The following is an 8,364-nucleotide window of genomic DNA, read 5'->3' as shown; positions in this document are numbered from 1 at the left end:
ATATTAATTGACCCAGGTCAGAAGTTCTGACTCAGAACCCGCACTATCTTGATTTCAATTTGGGTTCTCAACTAGCAAATACTCTTCTCCACCACGAGCATAAAAATTGCAGAGCATTTTTTGTTTTCGCTCTAGAAATGTCACTTTCTGGGGGACGAGGGTCCTTAAATCGCCCCATCCTTAGCGCCACCCCCTAGTAATGTGACTGTCGCTGGCAGCCTCCCGCCACCCCAAACACCACCCACCCTCGCTGGCATTTCATTGTTGTGCTTTTCTTTTCCCATTTTATTTATATAATGTGTCTCGAATGTGTGTCTGCGGGTGTGTGGGAGTTTTTCTATCAAAGCGCAGGAAACACGTGCGGGTAAAACATTTTTCAAGCTTTTAGCGCTGCATACAAATCAACCCCGAAAAACAAAAAAACAAAAAATCCCATTCACAATAATTTGTTGAACTTCATAAGAGCCACCGCTTTGGGTTAGTCGGATGAGATGAGAACTCGCCTTGTGGGGTGGTTCGGGCTCAGCCAGCTGTTGCATTATGTAAAACCCCAGCGTAATAGATCTGAGAATGTGGGAAAATTGTAGACCCAAATACCAGGCGAACAGCAAAAGGGAAAAGGTCGACGACTGTCTGGAATGGCAGCTGAAATGGTAGTTTCACTTCTTCTTTTTTTGAGGCTAATTGGGTTTTATATAATTTAAAGCACTTACTTATCAAACTTCATTTCCGTCTTCTCCACGCTGTGAGTTGCATATGCGAATGTGCCCATTAAAATGCCACAAATGCAAATTAATTTAATTGAATCCAATTTGGCATTCGCATTATCTTTTTCATTGTTCCCTTAATTTTACAATTGCGGCAGAGTGGAACAATGTGGGTGGAGATTGTGCGGGCAGGATTAACCACACAGTGGAAACTATTTTGTAATCCGGATTTCTAAATTTATGCAAATGTGCGGTCTCAAAACGAATGAACCTTCGACTGAGACTTGTAAGCTTATTATAAGATAAGGTAGATCTGGGTTACTTTAAGTTACTTTAGAAATTGTACTTACTATCAATGTAATCCAGTTGCCTTTTTTTTGGTACATAATTTTTAATAAATTAAATATGATTAAGAAAAAAATAGTGCAAGTACACGTAAAATAAAAAGGAAGCTCAATAATATTTTACAAAAATGCTTACTTCACTAATTTACTTCAGGGGTTACTCTAGTAATAGTTTGCATTCCTGAAAACAACATTGGCTAAGCAGAAAGACGAGACTGTTTCTAACAGAATTATAGCAAGAGGAGATTTTGCTGTTAAAAAGGAGCGGATAAAAAATGTTAAAAACTAAGTAAATAGCTGAATAGGCTCACCCCATACTCACATACGACGAGCCCAAGCCGGCATTTCAGAGTGAAATATTTTTATACGATTGAGATGGCTTTGATTATTTAGAAAAATATTTAAGACCTTAATATAATTAAAATATAAATCCAAACTGTTGCTTTTTGCCATGGTGGTAACAGAACCCTTTCAAAACCCACCACTCTGGTACTTAGCAGGGGAGTAACAGCGAAAGAGCGTGCGTCTGCGCAGTGACTTCTCCAGTCACGAGTGGGGAGTCACGACTGCCGAATGGGTCTCTCCCGCTGGAGCGAGTACCGCTCTTATTGGCAGGCCGTTCGTACCGCTCGGGTCACTCGCTGCTGCCAAGGGGGACCGCCGCTGCCGCAGCTCTGCCGCCGCTTCTGGCGGTGAGCGTCCCTCAGTCTGCCTGCTGCACTCGAATCGCGTGGTGGACGCCACGTCGTCGTCGTCGTCGATCGGTTCTCGGTTTTCGCCGGTTCTCAGCGCAAAATTACGAGCTTAGTGGGTGGCGACTTTCCACCCTGCCCCAAAACATAAAGTCTATGCAAATATGTGCATTACATGCTGCAACATAAATTAAATCGAATTAAATCTCCACAAGATTCAAACTAAAGTCGAAATATTACAATAATTGGCCTGTTGTGGGTGTGACATCTGTTGGTTGGGTGGCACGTGTGTGTGAATCCAATTTCCGGTTTTCCCCCTAAGTTTTTTCCGGCTTTTCTTTCTAAGCATCCCACCCCGAAAATCATCTGAAGGTAAGGTCCAATACGATAAGATTTTTCTTATTTCGGAGCACGTAGTTCCGGGAGAATGTCCTGCTCGCCTGAGAACTAATAACTTAATTAAATTATAACAGATGAGTTCATAAATATCCCAATTTATTGCCTCTTTTGGGGGAAGTGAAGCATATTTCATGCAGCCCATAAGGCACATTTAAAGTTAAAGTTCGGTGACTTTAACTCGGCATATCCTGCGGAATTTAAAGTCGATGGCAATTTTAAATTTATTACACAAATACCCAGGCTTGCACGCGTATGGAATGCCATTGGATATGCGCATCATAAACAACGTCCAGCACCGGAACAGACAGCATATTAAAAATGTGACTATAACCTTGGCTTCCAAACGGGCTGTGGGCGGGATGGTCATGATGGTGGGGATGGTCAGGGACTGGAGTGGAGTACGGCACCCATTCCGCCTTCCGCTTCCGCTCCCGAGTCCTGAAAACCGCACCAAGGCCACAGCAACCACGGCCAACGCAATATCCTCAGCCAGTGGTGCCCGCTATCGATGCCAGACAGTATCAGATTTCAGAAATCGTCCTTAATATGGTTTTTTAAAACATTCGTGAATAACAAAAACCATTTCTATGAATATCAGTACGAAATGGTTTTTAAAATGGTCTTTAGTTCTTCAAAATATTTAATACAATTTATTTCAAATATCCGAAGATTCTTTAAAATGTTTTCCAAATTGTCTAATAGATGTCGCATTTTATATTCTTTTTATACAATGTGTATAATTTAGGTTCTCCAAATTTGGCTTGAAATCAGTAGAGATTCCAGCACTGGCGAAGAACGTTCTTCTTGACGGTTTGCTGGGCCCTGCTCACGTTGTTTGTTATTTGTTATTTTTACTGTACACATGACAATAACGCCGGCGGCAGGCACTGCATCCTTCGAATGCACTGCATCCTTGTGAGGATGGTGAGAACGGGCGGGAATCCTTCCCAGCTCGGCCAGCTCGGTGCTTGTGCAATAGTTTCAAGTGGCCGGGCAACTTTTTCCATTATGAATGGTGCGGTTGCGCTTTTTTCCATCCATTATTTACGAGTTTTGAGTGCAAACTTGTTTCGCCAGCAAACAAGTGGCGGCCAGAGGATTAGAGCACTCGCTCGACCGCTTTGGAGCAGTGGGTATGCGGGGGCATCCGAAGGGGCCAGGCGTAGTGGGATTGGTAATAGAGGAGTCCTGGCACTAAGTGCTAAAGTTTCTGCCATAAGCCAAAGACAAAGCCACGCCTCATTCGCAAAGGGCCAACAGGAAATTGTTGGAAATGCAGACCCCATTTGATGCCATTCAATTATTTGACTGTGCATATTCATGGTGCACTTACTGGGGATTTTTGCCATGTGTTTCTGAGCTTCTTAAAAGCAAGTATTCAGCTTAGTTCTGTTTCTGGTTCAAAATAAGGTATAGAAGGAGGTACAAGTTATTATTATGATCAGAATCTTAACTGAAGTTTACTGAAAGCCAGGCGGAAAATCTTTATGTGTGATTCTTTACATTCAAAATAGTAAGATATCTCATCTTATAGATACAAACATAGAACATTTTCCCTTTGATTGGTAAGTTCAGAGTTCACATGTCAAAGCATTTAAAAGTTCTGTGCCGTTCTCTGCACATGGCACATAGAGTGTCAAACTCTCCTAGCTCTATGTATGCCTCTGGTTTTGGGTGGTCGCCATTTTGATAAAAACTTTCGAACATGTCTGTTGGGTCGATGCATTTATGCGTGTGCATAATTTTCAAAATCACTTGAGTATTTTGCGAAACAAAGTCAGAAGTTTCGCCAACTTGTTTCACGCACTTGCTGGCACACCACCCACCGGGGAAAGGCCGAGGAACCACCCGCAGCACCACCCAAACCACCCGATATCAGAGGCTAGGCCGTCGCAATCTGCCGCCATACACAAGTTCTCTCGTGCGGAGAGAGAATGTTCTGCATTCTCTGACATTGATAAATGATTTTCCCCCCCAAAAGTTTAGCAGAAGAAAACCCAAAACAAGCGGGCTTAAAGGAGGCGGGCGGCTGGGTGGGGGTGGAAAATGCTGGTCGGAAAATGCATTCATGGCAGCAAAATTGTTGTTGCTCACTAAGCCGTGAACGGAGGACGGAGAAATTCATCCTGCTCGGCTGGAATTATCGCAGCTCGGCATACTCGAGAGCCCAGTGACAAGAGCCAAGAGGCAGAGCCTGAAGAAATCATAAATAAAATATGGCAGGAGATATGCCTAGTATACGCCGTACTATGCTATAGTACACTATATATTGAGAGAGCCTGTACTGGTGCCCAATTTAATTATCCTCGCCAGCCGAAAGAAGTGGCCAGGCCAAGAAATTTCATTCACTTAAAACTCCGGGGCGAAGTTCCTCCAAGCGAATGCAAATAAAAAACCACAACGCATGCTCAAGCCGAGTTTTCAGTTTGAGTTTTCCGCAATTCCCCCGCCATTTTCCGGCTTTTCCTCCGGTTCAACATGTAATTAGAGTGCGAGGAATGCGCGCGGTTGCCAAAAATGTTGTGGCCGTGGGTGCTTTGATGATATATATATATATAATGTACATATATATGTAGGAGTATATATTTAGGGATATCTGTGGAAAATGTAAATGTAAGTCTCAACATCTGGCTGGCCGCAAAAGTTCAAGTTTGCTGCTTGTCTGCCGCCGGAGTCCCTTCTCGAGTGCCTGCCCGCCTGTGTGTAAATTGGACGAATGTGTCGTTATGTCGATGTGTTGACATCCGAAGTGCACAAGAACGACCAAAAAAAAAGAAAATAGTGGCAAAGTAGCAAAAACTGCACAAACTTTGCTGCAAGTTGGCCAGAAGAGCAGCCGTTGGGTGGTGCGGTCAAAACAGACAAAGTTATGCAGTTGCAGTCTTCTTTTTTACTTTAAATTTCGTTACATACCCGAGTGTGCAGCAGTTTAAGCCATATCTGACACTATTCGCTTATAGAATATGTATTTTAAAATAGCTCCTCTTTTTACAGTCCGGGGAACCGAGATAGAAATTGAAAAACTCTCTTTTAATAAGATAAGAATCAGATTAGCATTGTTTTAAAACCATTTGATAATGAATCCTTTTTAGTCGAGTTTATCATATTAAAATGGAATACTAGCCTGATATATAAAATAGGTTTTAATAGGAAGATAATCAGATTATAACTGTATCATTTTTCTAGTCCTGTTAATCTTTTTAAAATGGAATTAGACCACTATACCATTTTAAAATAATTATATATATATTATACCAACGAAAGTGTTTTAAATTTGTGAAAATTTCCATAATCCTTGCAGTTTTATATGTCAAATTTAAAATATAACCCACTTTAGACAACATCTAGCCAATTATAGCAATTAAAACAAGACCATAGTCCAAAATTTAACCATTAAACATTTAAATTGTTAATGGCCCTGCTCTCGTCTATTAAACACCGCTCGGGTTTCTGATTGTGTTCACTTATTCAAAACGGATACCCGACTCATCATTAATATCCTGGCACCGCACATAAATGTTGGCTAGTTTATGCCCATATTGTATCGGCTATACTGTGCGGAATAAATTGCTTTTGAAATTCCTGCTCTTTGTCCAAAAAAAAAAGGGGCAGCGCATTTCGCTCGCTCGCATTATTAACGCACATAAAACTCGCATATAAAGTGATTTAAATTTATTAAATATAAAACGCCACCACAGAGCAGCGCAGCACACAACACCGAAGATGCGAGCGCATAACAATTGCAATAAAATTTAACGTGCATCGATAAAAAGAATATCAAACCGAATAAAAACAACAACAGCGAAGGGGGAACGATCCGCTTGGCAGAAGAGAACTTCATTACTTGTTTGAATGAATGGAGAAAGTGCAGAAATAACAAAAAAAAAATGTATGTATAAAATGAAAATTTCAAAAATAAAAAAATATGAAAAGCGGGGAAAACAAAAAGAGCGCATATGATGGAAAAAGCACTCACAATGGGCTCGACGGATACGTTGGAGCGGCTTTTATGCAGTCAACAAATGAAGCGAATGAGTCGAGCCATCAATACCAACAAAGGAGAGCGTTAAATGTTTTATATTTAAGAGCTCGCCAAACAACAGCCAACATGAGTGACTGACTATAAGCACTTTTCTACTCGAACATAGCCTTTGGTGCACGAGCATGGTGTGTGGCACTTCGCTCCGCCGGCCTCGTCATGAATAATTATGATTTTCAATTTAAAGAACATTTTCACACAGCACAGGCTGTTTAATTGATTTTCCTTCGATCGAATCGATACAGAAATTGACTTGTCGACGACGTCCCCCCAGCAAAATGTTAGGGGGCGGCGGCAAATTGAATTTCAATTGTTGGGCCATTTTAAGCTGCTTCAAGGAAACCACTTTACCAGGGAAAATACGCACAAAAAGCAAGAAATATATTTTTATATTTTCTACACTGACTTGAATGTGATTAGTTCCCATTGCTTACACATTTCAGTTTAGTTTCTTTGGCTAAATGAATTGAAACCAATTGCATTGGTCCACAAAGATTTATTAAATAGTCCGTATAATACCCAGACGAACTGAATATGATCTCGGCTCTGATCCAGGAAAAACTCGGATAAGCAAATCAAAAATGTGTATTTTCCAATTACCCTACTTTTTGCTTATTCAATGCATAATTTATGCGACAGGCGGTAATGTTATTATAGGAAATCAGGAGGAAATATTATTGCATTGCCGATACACTCGCCAACATAAATGAATATAATTTTAATTCGGCACTGCATGCAAATGAAATGAAAACGTGGCTAATTTTCTTTTCGCCTCTAAACGAAATCAATGGCAACTGCCATCACGAAATGGGGGGTGCCACCACACCCCGAAGAGGAAAAACTCCATTCGGAGCTCAATAAAAATAATAAATAATAGAAAAATGCGCATAGAAATTGCCATTGAGATGGGTGCAGAATGGGGATGGGGAGAAATGTGCGTGACACTCACTCAACTCATGGGCTTTGGTGGTTCTCCCAAGGAAAGCAAGCGAAATGGTAGAGAATCCAAGGTACCCTGGATAAGGAATATTATATAAATAAGATGGAGGTTTAAATAAGCATTACATTAAACCCCTCAGAGAAAAAGTCTTAGGAAAAGATACAAGAAAATTATTTAAATTAGCATGTCTATCATACAAAAATGGTACATTCTAGTCTATCATTCGATGTATTTCCCCCTCCTTTCCTATTTAGATTTTAAAATGAGTTGGGTTCTTTTGCGCTATTGACTGCGACATTTATATGCCACCCAGCCAGCCAAATGCGCATTTTCACATAATAGACTAGGCACTCGTGTGTAGATACATTTCGGCGGCTGACATCCTGGCAGAATATTGATTCACACAGGACAAAAACATAGGGAAAATGCTGCTGAAAGCCCCTTCCTTTCGCTAATTAGGAAGCGTATTTCCAATTACGCGATGCAACACAAAAAACAATACATGCCATTAAAAATTCTCCAGCACAAGTGGCTGCGGCAAGCTCGATACTAATGAATCGAAAATAATTGTCTGCCATCAAACCAACAGCGCCATGTCAGAGATATTTAATAGGCGTCCGCAAAATAATTACCCCAAAATAATTTACTATGAATTAGATACAAGGGCAAACAAAACAAAAACAAAGCGCACAACTTGCGCAATATAAATTAGAATTGGTTGTTTAATTGGAAATTTGATGCGAATTGTGTGGCCCCCCCTCGCAGCCCGCTTAGCCAACGAGCAAATTGAGCTTTTCTCAACGTATTAAATTCCATCAATATGTACCTATTATTTTCAGCATGAGCTTCATTATTTCTGAAAATAAAATGTAGCTTCGACAGCGACTTGGTGTTCCTGGATTATTTTACAGGGCAGTCGAGGTGGCTGCGAGGGTCAGTAGAAGGAATCCAACCGGTTTGGCCATCAATTAGATGGTGTTCTGGACGCTCCTGCAATGGAAACCAACATTTTGTGGCAAGGGGTATGGCTTTCCGGTGAATTTCTCTATGTCAAGGGGTGGAACAGAAATGCATTCACAAAATGGGAATGGAAATGTATTGTTGAGACAGGTATAATAAATTGATATTTAAAATGCTGGAGTTAAAAATTTGTAAAATATTCCAAAAATCCCCTCAGTTAACCATTAAAAATCACTAGAGAGTTGTGTGTTACCCGATATTTTGTATTAAATTAAACAAATTA

General features: G+C 40.7%; 1 protein-coding gene across 2 annotated transcripts in view; it reads left to right on the top strand.

Annotated features, from left to right (window-relative positions):
* The first annotated feature begins 1,777 nt into the window (after positions 1-1,777).
* Positions 1,778-8,364, top strand: part of LOC108027917 (protein O-mannosyl-transferase TMTC1) — a 54,980-nt gene continuing 48,393 nt past the window's right edge. For both annotated transcript variants that reach the window (XM_050885174.1, XM_050885173.1), the window contains exon 1: positions 1,778-2,115. The gene's annotated coding sequence lies outside the window, so the exon portion shown is untranslated. The remainder of the gene's footprint in view (positions 2,116-8,364) is intronic.

This window comes from Drosophila biarmipes, chromosome 2L (genome assembly GCF_025231255.1).
Source record: "Drosophila biarmipes strain raj3 chromosome 2L, RU_DBia_V1.1, whole genome shotgun sequence".
Classification (NCBI taxonomy): Eukaryota; Metazoa; Arthropoda; class Insecta; order Diptera; family Drosophilidae; genus Drosophila; species Drosophila biarmipes.
The sequence above is the reverse complement of the archived record's forward strand: the minus strand, read 5'-3'. Positions and strand labels throughout refer to the sequence as shown.